A 20888-nucleotide genomic window follows, 5' to 3' on the forward strand; every position below is an offset into this window, starting at 1 on the left:
ACTGCTGGGCTCAATCAGTCATCAGTAAGTCTGCTGTCCCCTTACACCCAAAAATGATAAGATCTGAAAACAAATGAAAACAATATTGACTCTACCTTTCATTTGTTAAGACTGGAGGATTCAAAACAAGGCTTATATACTAAGCCTAGACTGCTTCCTGAAAATGTTATCAGTCACTGACTATGGGAAATAGCATGCTAGGAAAGGACACAGATAGTGCTACATCAGCTGCCTTGGATGTCACAACATAAAGAATAGCTATCCGAACAGCTATCCAACTGGGAATTAGCTTTGGGTCCAAGGGCAGGACGGTAGTCCTTGCATTTCTGGACTGAGACCTGAAAAGCTTCACCTCTGCTCTGTCATCATATCATCAACCAAATCACTTGCTTGTACTCCGGCTTGTTTTATTTGCTTTCTGTGAGAAAAGGAGCAGAAGCTTCCTCCTTTTTTTTTTTTTTTTCTTTCTGAATTCCCAAGCTATAAGTCAAGCTTTAAGAAGAAATTGAAAATCTACAAGACTTAAGATTAAATAAAAAAGCCAGCAAGACCAAACTTGTGGCTGTCTTTGGCATATGACACCCCTCTGTCCTGCCAGCTCTCTTCTGCTCTCCTGCACAGATGATAGGTTATTACCTCTGGAATCATAATCAGGAGCATTTTGGACTTCCAAAAACCTCCTCTGTTTTCAGAAACTGGAGTGATGAACAGCTGACTTTTGATTTAGGTGTTTCACTGTCAACCTAATCAGACAATCTACTTAAACACCTTCCTGTCAACAAGGATGTATGAGAAGCATTTTGGCTTCAATAAACCAATGTCTTTCAGTGAAACACAGTTTTGACAGCTGCAAAAGCTAATCAGGAGAATGCTGGCCAACTTGAATCCTCTTTTCTGCACCATACAACAAAGGGAGAACAGTAAGGATGGGACTTAAATAGTTTACTGTGGGGTGCCTGCCTGTACTGACTAAGTAGGGATCCAAGGTATGGCCTCTCTCTTTAGCAGACTCATTCATCAGTCTCAAACTTTACACACAGTAGTAGGATCTTGCACATCTATTAGCCATTTGCAGTAAGCGGTCTGAGTATGGTCTTAAATATAACGTGCGTTAAATTCTGGCAGGGAGATCAGCATATATGGATAGTAAAGCTGTGTACCTAGAAACAGAATTCGCAACATGGATAAAAGAGCCAAGGTCAGATCTATTCTGGTTGGACTGCTTTAGCTCAGTGTCCATTTCAGGTCCAGCTATGGACGATGATATGATACTATTCATCTATGAGTGATTTACACCCTTTTACAAATGACTGAGCCGAAACCTTTGACAATTGACAAGAGCTGGAAATGACTCACAGTAATGAGTGAATTGACTGAGGTAATTTCATGCCTAGTTTGACAGAGGGTCATCAGGTGCTCCATGGTGTACACTTCGCCATAGTCTAATAGCCCAAATTTGACTGAGCCCAGGTACCCAACTCTGAGTCAGACCCAAGTATGTAGTAAAATGTAATAGCTTAAACTGTCTTCAAGGTGTTTCAGTTGAGGCGAACCTCACAAAGCCATCCATGCCAGGCTAGCTGACAGATGGCAACTCAGCAATGCATTGGGTGACACACCCCTACTATTGATTTTAATGACAGCGAGGCAAAGGGTGCTATGTATTATTCCAGGGTGCTTCTCTTGGTGTCCTGTTCTTTTATGGATCCTTTTTCACTGAAATTCACCTTTGAGGATTCATTTCTGATATCATCATGTCAGTCTGGTACAGAGCTATTTAATTTTGCATTTGCTAGTAAACAAGCAGAGACAAGACTTTCAGATAATGCCGTCTGCCATCATTTCAGTGTTTCAGAACCACCCTTGATCTGCTTGGTTTTTGCTCCTAAAGATGTGATCTGCGTTTCGTTTAATGTTTAACAAAGATTCACCCAGCTTCATGCTACCCACTGTCAGATGAAAGTCTGCTTTGTCCCACCAAGCACTCCAGTTTTGCCTCACTGTGTTCTGCTGTTTAATCTATCCCTGACTGCCCTGACAGGTTTCTTTACACTCAGTGCTACAGTCCTATGTCTGAGCTCAGTGAATATTTCATTCCTTCACCTTAGAGCCTGTCTGTGTGATCCATTGTCCTTTTCAACCTTCCAGAGATTTCAGGTTGCTTACTGTTTATTTTATCTTACTTACACGTTAGCAGCTGAGTTTTGCCAGTCATATCTTCAACCAGTTTCTGATCGAAGTGTACTGTTGCCCTGTGCACAGTGATATTTCACTTTGTGAGTGGGAGTAGAGGTGTAGGAGAATTTGAACAGATTTCCCTCTGTCCTTTTCTAGGAGGAAGCTAGAGATCAATATATAGTTTAGCACCGTTTTGGTATGCTACATAGACTGGAATAGCACTGATGCTGAGGACTTACAAGTCTGTATGTTCCTGGGCCTGAACAATTAAAGTACTTCCAGAGCTAAAAACACATCTTCTTTCTATCCTGAGCTACAAAACCCCATTGCGATTGACTTCTTAGAGCTTAGTATCTTCCAGGTAGGAGTTGTAGTGGTCATGAGCAGATTGCACTGAGAGTTCACATATGGGTAACGATGCATCACTCACTGTGTAAGGGTCTGTCCCTTGGCCCCTGAAGAGTTGTCACAGAGCTGGAGAGAGCCCTCACTGGAATGCTGCAAATGAGGAGCAGTTTTTCTGCATGTTCTTACTCACTGAAGAGCATCTCTTGAAGAAACACGATCCTTAGCTCATATCGGTCACCTCCACAGGGCAGATGCCTGTTGCTAATGCAAGGAACCGATGCACAGGGTCAAAACAAACCTGACCATGAGGTCTGCAGGATGAATCTGCTCCTCCAGGTACCACCAGTGCTAGTACATCCTGTCATCCCAGATGCTAACCCATCTGCTAATCTTTTCTTTGTGTCCAGGCTGGAGGAGTACAGGTAGGAATGAGTTTTATCATCATGTCTTCCCACTCCATCACCCACTGCAGGTACTTGGTGGGGCTATATGGGGATCTGGACCTCTGCTCCTGAGGGATGTCTTTCCCAGAACAAGTTGCATACAGTAACATGGACAATTTTTTTAGCTCCCCCACACTGAGCCTTACACCAGCTTTAAAAGGTTTACATGGCAGTCACAGACACGAGGGAACGCCATCAGAGCAGTGGGAACTTTCCTGTTCATTCTGGAGCCACCATGCTTGAATCAGAGGGAGTGAGGATAGATGTTCCTCCCCCTTCAGTTCCTTCCCCCCTTCCTCACCCCTTCACTTTTCAAGAAAAGGGACATAATCCCTGCTGGCTCACTGGCCCTGCTGCTAACATTACCCTCTCTGCCTTGACCCACGCTCCACTTGCGGTTCATTTGCAGTTACAGTCCTCATCCACCCTCCCAGTCTCTGACCCTCGTTAACCCAAGCATTCACATCAGCACATTTCTTTGGTTTTCTTCTCTTCTCCCAGCCTGCATCTTCAAAAAATAAGAGATAGGGAAGAAAAAAAGGTTTTTCAAATGGGGATTGCTCATTATGTGGGCTGAGGTCTGTTATTTCAAGCATCCAACATTAGTTTACTGCTTAATGAGGTACCTAATGAAGAGTAGGTTCATTTTTAACTCTGAGTCTCTCTGATTTTGGGGTTTCTTTTCCTTTTTTTCTTTTGTTTTTCTTTTGAACACAAATGCAGCAATGGATATATGAAATAAAATGGTAACAGACATTTGTATGCAGTGCCTTTAGTCTGAGGAGAGTTAATGTTAGAATAAATACTGTAGACTGCCTCTGCCATTCATGCAGAGAGACCAGAAGCTCTCTTGTCCTAAGATGGGTTCCCATGACAGTGGGTTGAACTGCTCTCTCACAGTACATCCCTCTCACCAATCATGATGGAAAGACCATGGATGATTTCTGCAGACCAGACACTGAATTTGCAGGTTAAGGAAATACTTATGGTAATAATAGCTACTTATTGTAGCTAATAGCAAATTAGATTAACTTGATCCCACAAACATAATGCCCTAGCCATGGGTTATCATTAAAATCAAAAACATGAGACAGCACAGATATTCTTGTTGGTAACAGTGCATTTATAAATAAGCAATACCATGATACACAACAAGTATATTTTCTAGGCTTTCACACTCTAAAGCAATCTGTAGCACCTGAGAAAACTTCCTCCAGCAGGATGTTACCCTTGATGGCTCAGGACAGTATTTCATCTTCCAGTGTACCTGTTGCAGTCTCTGAAGAAGGCAGATCACAGCTCCAGCCTGCCATGACAGCTCTTTTGGTCCTACATTTCTGGCTTACCCAGGAGCAGTAACACAAGTCCTTGGCCACGTCCCATTGCTGCCATTTACTGAGTGCTGAGGGCGTGTGCTGCCTCCCACAGCACGTGGCGACAGGCTTTTCTTGCCTTACGCCCATGTTAACGTTCTACTCTTCCTTCCCCTGCACTATCAGAGGATGCAGCTTGTGAAACACCTCCCAGCCCTGCCTTGTGCCCCCCCGTATTTACAGCCCCGTCAAGTCTTTACAGCACACCCTCAGAGCATCTCTCCTTTTTGGTTATGAAATAGCTGCTATTGGCTCTTTTCCGCTGAAAAACAATCCAAGCCCAGAGGGGTCTTTCAGCACCCAACAGAAAATATTGCTGTGAAAAAAGCATTTCTAAATGCAAATTTAGACCCACCTCAGGTCTATCCCTGTTGGGAAAAGCAATGAGATCTCACTCCTCCCTTCTCTCCATTACAAAGCCCTGGACATTTGTCACACCTCTTCAGTGGGGGTGAATGACAGCTGGGAAGAGGGGATGGGGGTAAGATTTTCCCCATCACAATTTTATTTATGAACTGGCCAGCTTTCTTTCTTACTGGCAGAAAGATATTCAGCTGGGAACAATGGGTGTCTTGGAGGACTGAGTCAGGGCATATGCCTTTTCCCACCCTAGGTCTTCCCTTGCTGCATCTTCCTTTGCCCTCCCAGCTCCTCCCTCCTTTGCTTGGGGTTGCACTTGAACTTTTTCTGCTCCCCATGGTGGCACCGATGGAAACAGGAATGAGCAGTGTGTTTTGTCCTCAGCTTTCCTGGAAACAGTATGAAACTACTGAGTTTCATCTCAGCACTGATGTCCAGACTTACCTTTCTTTCCTGGTTCATGTCTACAGCTTTACCCTGATGGAGGGTTTGAGTCTCCAGACTGTGCTTGACAGCAGGAGGTTTATTCTCTGTGACTGAAGAATCACATAGAACAAAGACCTGAGCTTGGGACAAGCTTTCTTGATCATGGAAACTCTTGGAGAATGGATAAGATGAGAATTTTCATCTCTGTTGACCTCAGAGCATTTTGGGAAGATTAAAATATCCTTTTCCCTCCCCACCTTCTCCGCTGAAGTGATGACCTTATTTATCCTCATTTAACCTGAGAAGAAACTGAGGCACTGATTAGTTAAAGAACAAGATAAAAAATAACACATATCTGTCTAAAGAGCCTAGTAAGCAGAATTTAGACATCTATATTCAAGAATCTTTTTTAAAAAAGGCTTGCTAGACTTGCCTGTGAGCTTGAAATGTCTTGGTACTTAGGTTCTGGTGTCTACAGTTCGTTATTCACCTAATCCAGAGCTAATGAGAACTGAAAGCACCAACCATATTAGATGGGACCCAGATGAAATGGTCTTGTAGTGCCAATAAGTTTGAGTTTCATGAGGCATTTGAGCCTTCTGAGGGATGACACTGAGGAACAGCAGTGACTGCACAGTCATTTCTCATGTGACCAGCCGATAAAAGACAAAAAATTAAATTACTTTCCTTTTTTTCTGTTCCCAAGACCTTTGTTTTCACAGAAATTGAACTGTCTGGTGGAAAAAATCTCTTCCAGGATCGTTTCTAGAGGAAGAAAATTCAAAACAACAAACTTCAGTCTCAAATTGGAATGCTTGTTTTATTTATCTTAGTTACAAAAGATAAAATGAAAAGAAAATGTCACTTCTGAGTGAAAGGCTTTTTTCTCCTTTGTGGCATTAGAAAATCATAACCTGACTCAGCCTTATACACACAGCAACCAGAACAGCTCTGTAAAACTGTTTGCCTAATTAAAAAGGGAGGTTTTAAATGATCTTGAGTCATGGGTTCATCTGTTTGGGGGAAGATAATCCCAGTGCCCTGCTGCCAAGCAAGAATTCTTGGGAAGAGGTCTCTGCCTCGCTGTCCTGGGATCTGTTGGGGTGTCTGACACATACCAGTCTGTTGACAACTCTTCCCTTTCTCCTTTTTCCACGTATTTTTAGTGGCCACTGCATAGTGACCTCCATGCAAAAAAGGTTGGCAGACAGGTCATCATTAACTGCAGGAATCAATTTTTATTATGATGTAAGCAAGGAGCCAGAAAGACTTGGGAGCTGGCTCATACACCTAGCGTCGGTGGGTAACATGGATCCTTGGGCCTCAGGTGAGATGATTGTGTGACTCCATCTCCTAAGATCCTCTCTTCTCACTGAAATAGTGTGTGCTGACTAGTTGCAGATGTGTTAAAAGAGAAAGGAGTCACTAATGGCTGACAGACTGGTTGCATCGACAAACACCATCTTGAAAACATTCTGCAACTCTCACCAGCGTTTCTTAGTCTTCTTTTAAGCATAGATTTAACAAAAGGTTAGAGTTTCTTAGTCCAAAACATGGAGGCATACGCATACATGCATACAAACACAAAAAGGAAGTATTTCTATAAGGTATAATTAGGAGTTAAGGTGTGAATGATATAGCACAAGGGGAAGTGTCCCAAAACAGTGCTACAGGAAGGAGCGTCTCTTGGGCAAGTAACAGGGATTAATCCTTTCTATTGTTTCTCTATCCATTTTCAAATCATAATTTCAGCTTCTTGGGCTGGCTTCACAAAACAAACCTCTCAGTAAATTATATTGCCATCAACATGGCTGCCATGTAATTGCCATGTCTGTCATATCCTAAGTGTGCCAAAGGGATGGGACACAAACATTGTTGAAGTGCCCTGGGACAGGAGGAGAAGTCATGAGCCACAACTTCAGCGAGGGAGGTGTAGACATGAGGGGAAACACCTTGCAAGACAATCAGTCACTGCAGAGGTGGGGAAGGAGATGAGCTTCCATGAGTGGAGAATTTCAGGAAAAGGTTCGGGTAAAAGCTCTCACACTGGAGTGGGAAGAGATGATCATCTCTGAAGTACAAGGACGACCCTTCAAGTTTTGGTTTGGTTTTAAAACAAAACACAAGCTTTGCAGTGAAATCAGGAATTGGCCTGTAAGACACTGACTTAATTTACTGTCAAGTAAATTAGGCTTAAGTACAGTGGTCATTTGTTTTTATTTTCCTCCACCTATGTATTTGCTTATTTGTGTGAATGCACTGCCTGTGTATGTCTGTGTGTGTGGCAGGTGAGAAGAAGAGGGTTTCTCTCCTGCAGTCATTTTTCAGATCCCCTTCTGAACCTTACGGATCTGTTCCAGAAACAGTAGGTTAAGCCACTCCTCTGAGTTCTTCCTTGCCTTATTTCTGTGACTCACAAGTTGAAAAGAAGGAGAAAAATAACCTGGATTTACAAATTAATCACAGGGCAGTTATGAACCATAACCGTGCTGAAGGTGTGAAAATAGTAGATGTGATGCTCTGTCACTGTATCAGGAGACAATATTGTTGTAGAAAGAACAAAGCTTTCATATTTATGTAAGCTGAGAGCTTATTAGGAACGTCACAAATGAGCCTGTTCACCTTCACTCAGGCAAGATGGGTGCAACATGAAATACATCCAGGAAAAGCCTGCAAGAACTGTCAGAGCTAAGAAGAGCTTCTTTTAATAGAAAAGACTAGAAGAGCCTGGCTTGAACTGAAAGCTGAGTAGGAGTATGCCTGGTCTACAGACTCTTCCTCTAGACAAGCAGCAGGGAGGAGGAAGAATTATTTTAGCTGCAGGATAAAGCTGGCACCAGGACAAAGAGCTAAAAACTCATCTCAGATGAATGTTGGCTGGAAATGCAAACATTTCTAAGTATCAAAGCCAAAGGAGGTTTTGGAACAGCCTCCTAAAGCGCCCAGCAGGTTTGGGGTGGTGTGTGATCCATTTATGAGCAGGGCTATGAAAAAGCCATGGAGTTCAAGGTGCAGAAGTCTCTGTCTAGTCATATATCTGTCTGAGAAAGACATCTAAGCCAAATCTCTCTGGAAATGCATTGGAGGAATTCTCAAGGATTTGGAAATTTTCTCTAGTATCGTTCCTGCTCTGTTTCTTTTCATTCATTGTGGGTCCCATTCTACAGTGATATGAGTCCTTCCCCAGAGTTGGCTGCATTTCAGTGCTGGGTGGGTATATGTGAATGTTAAGACTTTCCTTTGCAAAATGTCCTGGAGATGTGAAAATACAAATAGGGGTTTATTTGCAGTATATAAACGTCTGGAGTCCACAGTTCCCCCATTCACAACCTCACCTGTGTTTACAGGAAATAAATATTGCAACAGTGTTTTCAACATTTCTTATTAGGATTTTTATAATGTTGCTTTTTCATCTTTTTTTTTTAATGTAATCTAAAGTCCATTTATAAATTTTAAGAATGCTGTTAGCAATGACAGCAATAAAAACCTCTTATTTGTGTAAGGCCTGGTTAAACATTTTCCTGCTGCTTGGAAGCACAGTGGGTATGTCTCTTTAGGGAGTATCGAAATAAGTCTCAGCACAATCTCTAATCTAACTAGCAAACTTAAACAACTTCTGCAAACTGAACAATTTTAAAGTTCCTCCAAGGAAGATAACAGTAAAAGTGACTCTCATTTAAGGTGACTCCTCTGTATGCTGGACCTACATCACCCCAAAGAACAAGAGTCCAAACTGAGGAAGGTGGAGTTGGTTAATACACTGGCCTGTTTCCATAGGTAAACTGGCTTTTCAATTGTGGTGCTTACAGAAGGACAAGGAGTCTTCTGCAATTCATTAGTTTGATTGGTTAAGCCTCTGCAAGAGCTAAAAAAGTGAAACCTGGTCAGTCAAAAGATAGGGTGGAAGGAGCAAGTGTCACTCACTGTATGAAAAACCTGAGTAATTTGGTTGTCATTGTCTTCTGTGCGAAGTTTACATCCACCACTGATATTCAAAAGTATGTTTGCGGGAAGGGGAAGAAAATCTATACTCCTAAATCTACTTATTGTTTACTGAGGGAAAAAAAATGTTATGGATATGGTCTTTCATCGCCCAAAACTTTGTGTTCATCATCATGAAATAGGGGAAGGAAAAAGGCAAAAAGATGCTTTGTCTGTTCTTTCTATATAAGGTGTACACTTGGGTGGTGCATGAGTAACTCTTGCAATGTGGTATAAAATATCTAGTGCAATGAGGTCCTTTGTTATCACACATGGTGCAGGCAGTCAGCTTACATTCTCTATTTGCAAACAGGAAATAACAACTTGACGAAACTCTCTAGGAAATGTCTTTCCTTTTGCACAATACTGAGTAAGAGGGATCCTGCCTCACCTATGACCCCAAAGCACTGCTGCAAGAAATAATAAACTTTCAGGGATGGAAAATACCTTTTTTCATCAAATCAAAGTTTTCATGCAAACAGTTCCTATCTGTCAGAACTCTTCAAGTTTTAAGTAAAACCAGGAAAGCCTGAGAACTGGATTTAAAAGATTTTGGAAAGAGAGAATTTTCAAGTTTAAAAGGTGAGCAGCTTTTATTTCCGGCAGCTATATTAAAAAACCTACTTTGTTTTTCCAACACCTGGAGACATTCCAGTGGAAAATGTAAGGAGTTATGGAAGGTGGTTTTTTTTTGATGGAAAACCAGAAATTCTGTATAAGGAAATATTGAAGTATAATTGAGTTCCTTCCAAATAAAATTAATTCAGCTTTTCTCTCTTTGTTTTTTTTTTTTTCTTTTAATTCTGAATCCTTTTGATATGGGGAAACCTCCAGAAATATAAGCTGGATTTGCATATTTCTTCTTTTGTGTATTTGCAGAAATGAAATCTAGCTGACAAGCATTAAAAGCAACAAACTAGTAAAGAAAATAAACCAATGTTCTTTCCACTCTCTCTATAAATAAATCCCTAGGATATGGAATGGAAATCTGTGAAATCATTCACTGTAAATAAAAGTACAGGGCAGTGAACATAAAGGAAGACTTAGATATAATCCACCATATGCACAATGACAGGTCTCCCTGGTAAGCCATCCATGCTAAGCAAAACCAGCCTTAATTGTAATTCACCATAAACTTAATGACACCCTAACATGTGTTAAAATGCTCTGTAATATAATGCAGCATAAATACAGAGACATGCTGAATCGCCATGATACCAGATTTTGCAAAATCCTCTTCTCTTAGCAGATTAATGTATTAATTCTGTAATGAGGAGCACAGTAGTAATGAATAATGTTGTTATAAAGACGCGAGCGCTGCTATGACATGCCAAATCGTGACCCATGCTGTGTTTCTTCAGTGTACCAATTGCTAATTCAACAATTTATGGAAGAAAATTGAATTCAGAGATCCCACCAGCTTTTAAAAAGATGGCTCTGACAAGGTTGGAGTGTATAAATCACATGGAAGGTGAGCCTTACTGCATGGAGGCTTTAAATATTTAGTGTGCCAACATGCAAATACACACACAGACACACAGGACAGTGCAAATGCACATAGCACAAGATTTCTAACCTTCCAAAATTACATTTGTGAAGATTCCCAGATTCACACAGATTCAGACACTCATCCCCGCGCACAGACATAAGCATACCTGGAGCTGTATGAAAGCACCATGATCACTGATGTGCACAAGCAAGGCCACATGCTTACACAAAATCACAGGCAGGGGAACATGTGTATGCGCCCACACACGTCCACACATGCTAACAGCCATACAGACCCCACAGATGGACTCCAGTCCATGACACTCGAGGACCACCATGATGTACAAAACTGAAGTGCTGGCTCTTCTCTCAGTGGTACAAGTGAGGAGCAACACTGGAAGAGCCAACGCTGCTACACAGAGAACTGTTTAGAAAACTAGATTGGGGAATTGGGATCCTGATGGCCACATCTTTAAAATTCTCTAGAACCAGCACCAAGAAAAACTCATGTATTTTAATGTAACAGAGCCTACAGAAAAAAGCAAGACTGCATGGAAAATAGTTGCAGTGTTTCTTTACTTTTCTCATAGAACATTTCAGGATTTCTTCAGAACTGGCACCTTTTTCAGATGAAATGTAAAATTTGAGGGCTTTGGTAGAAGACTGAAAAATGTCAAGTGATGGTTTGGGATTGGAGTGAAGGGGAAGGAGGGCTGTTTGTTTTGTTTGTTAAAAAAGTCAAATCCCCTGAAAGGAGGCATTTCTCATAGAAATATCACTTCTTCAAAACCAGCCAAAGAAGCCATTTTTTTCCAAGATTAATACTGAGATCGGCCTGAAACTGGGTTTGAACAGCAAGTGCAAGCCCTACCTGAGCCACAGGAGGTTCACCTATGTGCCTACCACCCAGGAGAAACCTTTTTACCCCTTAGGCTGAAATCATGCTTTGCTTAATCTGTTGGATTTTGCACAGCTCACCCTGACTCGTGCACCAGCTTCTCTGCAGCCATGCCTGGACCTCCCACATCTCTGCAGTCCAGTTGCACAACCCATCTCCTGCTGCTGCCCCCATACACCTCATGCAACTGTCCACCAGAGAAAGAAGGCAGCAGGAATGGCCAGTTTCTGGATGTGCCAGCTATCCCCCTACCATATCATGCACAGTCTCTCCTGTCCTTGGCTGCAGCACACAGGATGCTCTTATGATTTTAAAAATTGATATTATGGTTTTATACTCGTTATGGTTTCTGCTCCTGGAAATAGAGAAAGGATCTCTCCCTCCTTGGGGTTCTCCCCATCTCCTTCTGTTCTGTAACTCCATACCTCCTCCATGTTTACTTCCTTGCAGAGGATGGGAGGGCAAAAGTATGTGCTTAACACTGACCTGATAATGTCTGGCTTCCACCCCTAGTTACTGGATATTGCACAGTCTTTGTTATTAGAGAGCCACTTGCTGTTCAAACCCTGCTCCCTAGAGACCCTACTCTGCATGCACCGATCAAGTCAGTTCTCAATCTTCTCCTCAGAGCAGAAAGCAGACTGAACTGCCTCGAGATGTTTATTTGTAACACAGGAGTCTGTGGTTAAGAGCAGGTGCAGCTTACCTATTCCTAACGTGACCAATGTGGAGTTTAACCAGTTTTACTGGCCTAGAACACCAAAAATAGACATTATCCCCTTTTCTCTTTTCATCACAGAAAAGACCCATTTTCCAGATGATTGCAATATCCTTCCTGAATTTCTCTGAACCCCTGGAAACCTGCCAGAAGCTGTCACAGCAACTGTGGTTGTGATCCCACCTGAACAATAGAAAGAAGTCAGAGCACAAAGTTTTGTCTTTACATCCTTCCTGTTCAGGGACAGGTGAGGTAGGAGGGGCGGCAGCGTTGCCCTCTACATCAAGAAATGGATAGAGTGTGAATAAATGTCCCTGAAGAACAGCCATGAGCAGGTTGAAAGTTTATGGGTAAAAAAGAATTAGAGACTGAAGCAACAAAGGGAGCCTTGTGGTTGGGGTCTACTACAGGCCACCTGATCAAGGGGAGCCTATGGACAAAGCCTTTTTTCTTCAGCTACAGGAAGCTTCACACTCACAGAGCTCTTGTCCTGATGGGGGATTTCAACCACCCTGACATCTGCTGGGAAAGTAGCACAGCAGGCGGTAGGCAATCTAGGAGACTCCTGGAGTGCATAGACAAAAATGTCCTAAGCCAGGTAATAGGTAGCCCTACCAGAGGGGATGCAGTACTGGATCTGGTGGTCACCAATGTAAGCGAGCTCATTGGTGATGTCAGAAGCAGAGGCAGCCTCGGCTGCAGTGATCATGCACTGGTAGAGTGCACAGTCCAGAGAGGTAAGGGTCGGGTGAAGAGTATAGTCAGGACCCTGAATTTTAGGAAACCAAACTTCCAGCTCTTCAAGGAGTTATTCAACAGCACTCCCTGGGAAATGGTACTCAGGGACAAGGAAGCAGAAAAGAACTGGCAGGTCTTCAAGGATGCTTTCCATAGGGCACAAGAGCTCTCGATCCCCTGGTGCAGGAAATTGGGCAAGAAAGGGAAGAGGCCGGCATGGCCGAGCCACGACCTGGGGGTCAAACTAAAGGCCAAGAAGAGATTGCACAGACAGTGGAAGAAGGGACTAGTATCTTGGGAAGAGGACAGGGATGCTGTTCGGTTGTGTAAGGATGGGATCAGGAAGGCCAAGGCACAGCTGGAGCCCAACCTGGCGAGGGATGCGAAGAATAATAAGAAGGGCTTCTACAGGCACATTAACCAGAAAAGGAAGGTTAAGGAAAGCGTACCCCCTCTGATGAGCAGAAGTGGTGAGCTGATGACAACAGACGAGGAGGAGGCTGAGGTACTCAACAACTTCTTTGCCTCAGTCTTCACTGGCAATCCCTCTCCTCACACCTCCCGAATCAATGGGCCATTTGACAGGGATCAGGAGGACAGAGGTCCTCCCACTGTAAGAGATGATCAGGTTCACGACCACCTAAGGAACCAAAATGTAAATAAGTCTATGGATGCCGATGAGATGCATCCCAGAGTCCTGAAGGAATTGGCTGATGTAGTTGCTAAGCCATTCACCATGGTACTTGAAAAGTCATGGCAGTCAGGCGAAGTCCCTGGGGACTGGAAAAAGGGAAATATTGCAGCCATTTTTCAAAAGGGTAAAAAGGAGGACCCTGGGAACTACCGACCTGTCAGCCTCACCTCTGTGCCTGGAAGACCATGCAACAGATCCTCCTGGAATCTATGCTAAGGCACATGGAGGACAGGGAGGTGATTCAGGACAGCCAGCACGGCTTCACCAAGGGCAAGTCCTGCCTGACCAACCTAGTGGCCTTCTATGATGGAGTGACTATATCAGTGGATGAGGGAAGAGCTACGGATGTCATCTATCTGGACTTGTGTAAGGCCTTTGACATGGTCCCCCACAATATCCTCCTCTCTAAATTGGAAGGATATGGATTTGATGGGTGGACTGTTTGGTGGAGAAGGAATTGGCTGGATGGTCGCATCCAGAGGGTAATGGTCAATGGCTTGATGTCCAGATGGAGAACAGTGATGAGTGGTGTCCCTCAGGGGTCCATTCTGGGGCCAGTGCTGTTCAATATCTTCATCAATGGCATAGACAGCGGGATCAAGTGCGCCCTCAGCGAGTCTGCAGATGACACCAAGCTGAGTGGTGCAGTCAACACACCTGAGGGATGGGATGCCATCCAGAGGGACCTGGACAAGCTGGAGAGGTGGGCCTGTGTGAACCTCGTGAGGTTCAACAAGGACAAGTGCAGGGTCCTGCACGTGGGTCGGGGCAATCCCCAGCATCAATACAGGCTGGGAGATGAAGGGATTGTGTGCAGGCCTGCCGAGAAGGAATTGTGGGTACTAATAGATGAAAAGCTGGACATGAGCTGGTAATGTGCTCTTGCAGCCCAGAATGCGAACCATCTCCTGGGCTGCATGAAAAGAAGTGTGGCCAGCAGGTCGAGGGAGGTGATTCTGCCCCTCTACTCTGCTCTGGTGAGACCCCACCTGGAGCCCTGCGTCCAGCTCTGGGGTCCTCAGTACAAGAAGGACATGGACCTGTTGGAGCGGGTCCAGAGAAGGGCCACAAAAATGATGAGAGGGCTGGAGCACCTCTCCTATGAGGAAAGGCTGAAAGAGCTGGGGTTGTTGAGCCTGGAGAAGAGAAGGCTGTGGGGAGACCTTCTTGCAGCCTTTCAGTACTTAAAGGGGGCTTGTTAGAAAGATGGGGATGGACTTTTTTTCAGGGGCAATAGTGATAGGAGAAGGGGTAATGGTTTTAAACTAAAAGAGGGTAGATTCAGACTAGATATAAGGAAGAAATTTTTTGCAATGAGGGTAGTGAAACACTGGAACGGGTTGCCCAGATAGATGGTAGATGCCTCATCCTCGGAAACATTCAAGGCCAGGCTGGATGGGGCTCTGAGCAACCTGATCTAGTTGTAGATGTCCTTGCCAATTGCAGGGGGGATGGACTAGATGACCTTTGAAGGTCCCTTCCATCCTAAGGCATTCTATGATTCTATGGTTCCCCAAACCTGGCAGTGAGACAAGTGAATCCAGATTGTGCTCATAAATGAATAACACGTTCTAGCATGAGGTTATCAGGACTGTCTGGTTAATCAGTTCAACAAGGGTAGAATGTTGTCTGGCATGTAAGGTGATATGAGGGTACAGTACGATATAAAATATTGTCACAAACCAGACTACATTCCAGTCTAGTCCACAACATTGTAATACACTGCAGTACAACACAATTAGATGCAATGTAGTTTGTTACAATGCAATATGACATGGCATATTAATGTAAGATACAATACATGATATAATATACATTTCTGTTTAAGCTTGAGAAAAATGGCAGGTTTCCCAGTTCCAGTTCCTACCCTGTGTTGCTGGAGTTTCCGCTTCTTGTATAAGAAGAAATAGCCAAGATGAAAAATGCTTCAAGACCACAGAAAATAGCTCATGGGGACTGTGGAAGTGATGACACATTGCAAAATGAGGTCCAATGTGCAGCTGTGGACATGACTGTCATCCAAGCATCACACTGATTCCTTGACCATCACACTGATTCTTGTCAACACCTTTCACTTCTTGATCATATGGAAGATGATTTAGATACCTCCATGCCCCATAAGCTCTGAAAATGCAAAGGATATCCAGAAAAGCTGACATGGTGCACTTGTGTAGGATAAAATGGCAGAGAGAAAGATATTTAAAAACTATAGCAGAAGTTGTGGGGGAAGGGAGGTCTTGAAAGGACTGGAACAGATTCCTCTTGTGGCTCCTAATTAGGATTTGAAAAATCCCCGTGTGTTAATGAAGAGCAGTCATGTTGAAATGTCGCTTATGCACATTGCAATTTAAGAGACTATCTTTCTGGTGAGAATTATTATGGGATATTAATGTGAAGTGTCTGAAAATCACAATGGAAGAGAAATCCTCTCATTGAAACTGAAGAGCAAGAAGGAGTTTTCTGAATGGTAAAAGTATTAAAAATGTGTTGAATACCTAAACAGGATACAAAGAGAAAAATTAAGGAAGAAGCAATTGAAGTGAGTGTATGATTAACAGATAGTATGAACCATCATCCCAGGAACCATCAGAGCACCTGGTTTGCTAACAACATCGCCCCTTTCTCTAATGCTTTTACTCCAACAACATCTGCCCCTTTTACTTTCATGTGGAGAAAGGATCAATTAATTGAACTTGGACCCTAGTGTGGTTGGCTTTGACCCTTCAATTGCCTTCCTCCATGTCCTGGAAGTGGAGCTTTGCTGTGTGCAAGGATCTCCTTTCAAGGTGTTGCATTTAAGGCAGGATGTACATATCAGGCTTAGTGGGTTTATAATGGGGAGGTGTCATTCTGAAATGCTCTGGGTTAATCAGAATTGGTGTTTTGGACCATGTCTTTAGTTTGACCAGGGTTATTTTATCTGCTCCTGAGATAGGTGCCAAGAGTCTAGCAAGAGTCTGACATAGATTTGGGGACTGATGGCCCAGATTTTTCATTTTATGTTACCAAAGGCTACCAGAAAAATCTGAATTCCTTTGAATGCCCAACCTACACTACCAAAAAGTTATCCGGAGGTGAGACACAAGAGCAAATTTCCAGGCCTGTAGTAAGTGTAACTGCAGGCTGTGCTATCTGCTCACCCACCACCATTTGCAGTTCAAAACCTCACAAAAATCCTAGCCAATAAATAAGCAAAGGAGAGCACTCAGATGTGTCATTAGTGATGAAGCTTAATAGAAGAAGGAGTTGATAAAAGAGTCTTCAGGTATGTAAAATCCTTTTGCTGGGACAAAGGGAACAGTCTAGAGTGCAGGTCCGTGAGGGATGGCCCAGGAAATGAGAAACTTTACATTCAAACATGGAAGATAAGCCTGGAAGTTATCAAAATCCTTTCATCAGGAAGGTTGATGAAGCACAGGAATTGACTGTTGGAAAGGGTGGGAAGAGTTTTGTGTGGGAAGAATAACAGCACATATTACACAAGTGGATCAGGGTGGATCTAGGTGGAACTGACTATGCCTCATGGCAAAGCCTAGAATAAGTGACCTCAGGAAGTCTTTTCCGTCTCTGTGAATTCTATTATCAAATTCTAACTTTGATTTCCCCGGGGCTTTGATTACTCTTAGTCTTCCAAAATACTTTTCCATACTGTGCTCCTATGAAAGCTGAGAGATTTAATTCCCTCCTTCCCAATGAAGAGCTGATAGATGCAGAAGCAAGGCCCATTTTCCCCACCAAAACAAGTGATGTTACTTTTTTTTTTTTTTTTTTGCCCAGAGGCTCTGGATTGTGGATTTTTGCCTCAGGCTGTTCTTGTTCAGGCAGAGGAATCCAGTCCAAAGTCACTGTAAACACACACAACACATGTGAAAGCAGACCATTCACAGGGGTATAATAGAGCTAAAATGCTGCATATTCATAGCTCGCCCAGCCTAAGAAATCAATAATCCATATCTGGAAAATATTAAGATGGCTTTCTTCAATTAACAAATGGTGAGTGCTTGTTGCAGATACAATATTTTCTGTTAGCTCATCCACCATCAGCAAAATTTCTATTGCCTTCTCTCTTTCACTCTAAAGGGTGTTAACATTTCCTGGTATCTGTACTTACAGTTTTTGGCAGTTGGGCCTTCAGATCACCCTGAAATTCTCCAAGGTAACTAGAGGTGACTAGAGGTAACTAGAAAAATTGTGGTTTCCAAACAACAATCATCTTGCATATCTCATTTTCTTAAAATCTGGCAGTGGGTAAGCAACACTCCCTCCATATCTCCCTCAAAGATATTAAGAATATACTTTTTTTTACGTCTTAGGGTTCTTTTTTTATTAACAGTGGAAAAAAATAGTTCAGGGAATGTAATTTCTTGTACGCTGAGTTTATTCTACAGAACAATTTAACCTGAGTTTCTCAGCTTGTATACACATCTATTCATATCCTTCTGTTCCACTTTGAACTCTACTGGGAGAAATCTGTGCCAATATTGATTGCACCATGGCAATTTTCTACTTTGGGAATTTATTGAAATGACTTATAATGATATAATGGTACTAAACACATTGCTTTTGTCCCACAAAACAAGAGAGGCACCTGCAAGCAGGTGGGATTCCCTGTTTACTGTAGCGTTTATTAGCTGGCACATTTCCTAGACTGTCTATGTTTAATTCAGGCTGTTCTGCTTCAGTTCACTGGCATAAAACAGAGACGACCATAAAGCATCAAGCCACTAAGAGAAATATAGAAGTTCATTTTCTATAAGCAGTCATTCCTGTGTGTGCATCTTTGGGTGCACTGAGTACTGTGAAAGCAACCAAATACATGTAGAGTTGGTAAGCCGAGACATCTTGAGGTACAGCAGTTACCATGGTCATATGTTTTATGCTGCTGTGCAAACAGCCGGAATTGCCACTCAGTGATAACACCCCAGCAGTGTCAATGACACACAAAGAAGAGGAAACAGAATTGGGATCACTAAAAATAGCAGTCTCCTGTAAATGCCAGATTTCTTTTCTTTGTAGGAAGGACACAGCAAGTCTCTGAAGGTATCATCCTTCTTAGTCTTTTGTGCAAAACAACCAGTTGGATATTTTTGTTTGTTTTGGTAACCCAATAAAGGAGTAAAAAGAAATTGGAGTAGTAACGCTGCTGCTTGTTTTGTCAGAGAGCATGGTTAGAGAGATGAAGCAATATGAAAGCATAAGAAATAGATGCTTCTTTGGGCATGCTATATCCTGTTGCCTGCTGTGCGAATTACTCTTGGATATGGTCTTTGATTGCCAAAATACTGTTAGACTTCAAAAAACATGACCTTTCTTCCTTGTACTTAGAAGATGCTACAATAATGAGTTTACAGAAGGTAGTTCTCTGAACACTGTTTGTACCCACTGAGACCAATCTAGCCTATGAACAGCTCCACAGAACATTTCTGTGATCTCAATATAGGGAGGTTCACATAAGCACAAATGCTGGTCTGTGGTGCTCCATCCTGTTTCATTCTGGAATGCTTTGGCCTGTGCCAACTAGAGTTTGCTCAGGACAATCCTAAGGTAGGTTTTAAGGAACAGCACAGGCTAAGGACTCTGTCCAGTAGATGTTTTGGCTATAGTCACCTTCTTTTGGGAGGAACAGTGTTTGGGAATACACATATGAGCTGAGCTGAGCAGTGCCCTTAGAAACTGAGAAAGAATCCTGGTAGACACAACCTTGTGTTCAGTTGTACAGGTAGCCTGCTCCTTTCCATATGTTTGTCCTCCCTATGTACAATTCTCCAGCAGGTGAGTTGGTTACTTAACACGGACTGGATATGGCCTGTGTGCCATCAGTTAAAAACTTGGTTTTCAGCCATTCTTGCTTGCCTGTTGCAAGGATACCATCACCTGCACATCACAACACACTAGTTTACACGGAGAAATCACCTTTACAAGAATTCAGGTGGTAGATCATCTTGACTCAGTTATTAGCACTTCCTAAGACTGTCTAGTCTTTTTCAGTTCTCATAGCCCTAACACAAGCTATGACTTTTGTTTCTTTGCTTGGGTTTTCAGAAGGGGATACTAAGGATTCAGTGGAGATGTCTCCAAGCCAGCAACCAAGAAGCAGATTCTCAAAATGAAGAGACACAGCTCACTGATCTCCATGCTGTTATGTTCAATTGCACTAGTGGATGATTTGGTCTTGAAGTCCCATGCTCAGCCAGATGCTACTTTTTAAAGATTTCCATTTGGAGATTAAAAATATATAAAAACTGAATTGAGGGCTGAGAAGTAAATTTAGTCCCCATGAATCAGCAAAGATGGGATTTACAGAAACTTGCCTGAGCTCTCAAAAATCTCAGAAAGAAAAAGAGAGAGGAAAGGAAGAGAGGAAGAAAGGGAAGGAAAGAAGGAAGGAAGGAAGGAAGGAAGGAAGGAAGGAAGGAAGGAAGGAAGGAAGGAAGGAAGGAAGGAAGGAAGGAAGGAAGGAAGGAAAGGAGGAGGGAAGGAAGGAAAGAAAGAAAAAGAAAAAGAAAAAGAAAAAAAGAAAAAAAGAAAAAGAAAAAGAAAAAGAAAAAGAAAAAGAAAAAGAAAAAGAAAACGAAAAAGAAAAAGAAAAAGAAAAAGAAAAAGAAAAAGAAAAAGAAAAAGAAAAAGAAAAAGAAAAAGAAAAAGAAAAAGAAAAAGAAAAAGAAAAAGAAAAAGAAAAAGAAAAAGAAAGTAAGAAAGAAAAAATAAGAAAGGAAGGAAGGAAGAAAAAGAAAAAGGAAGGAAGGAGGGAAGGAAGGAAAAGAAGGAAGGGGGCAAGGGGAGAGAGAGAGAGGATTTATGGATGAAATGAAAGGCTGAGTATTATAGAATAATACTGCAGGAACCAAAGCAATTACTTCAGTGAATCATTATTTTTGTGTTAGACCAAAGGGCAGATTTCACCTGCTGGTGTCTCACAGGGGCTGCAGCATGTAACAGATGAGTCTCTACTACAACACAAATTAAAAAAAGAAAAAACAAAGGTCGCAAAATCTACCAATTAAGAGTCAACACAAACATACCAAGCTATTCAAATTATTGGGGATCCATGGAGATATTTATATAAATAAACTCACAAGTACATACCTTTTTTAGGCACAGTCTAGTACATATATCAACACTATCCCTGCAGACTTTTCCAGCTAGCCCTCCATCTTCCCTACTCCACAACGCTGAGAATTATCCCTGAGCTACCAAAACTGGATTCCTATGCTGCTTACTTAAAAACCCTGTACACCTCCTG

Source organism: Nipponia nippon, unplaced genomic scaffold (genome assembly GCF_047370975.1).
Source record: "Nipponia nippon isolate SJK-2023a ecotype South Korea unplaced genomic scaffold, ASM4737097v1 scaffold_1, whole genome shotgun sequence".
Taxonomy (NCBI): domain Eukaryota; kingdom Metazoa; phylum Chordata; class Aves; order Pelecaniformes; family Threskiornithidae; genus Nipponia; species Nipponia nippon.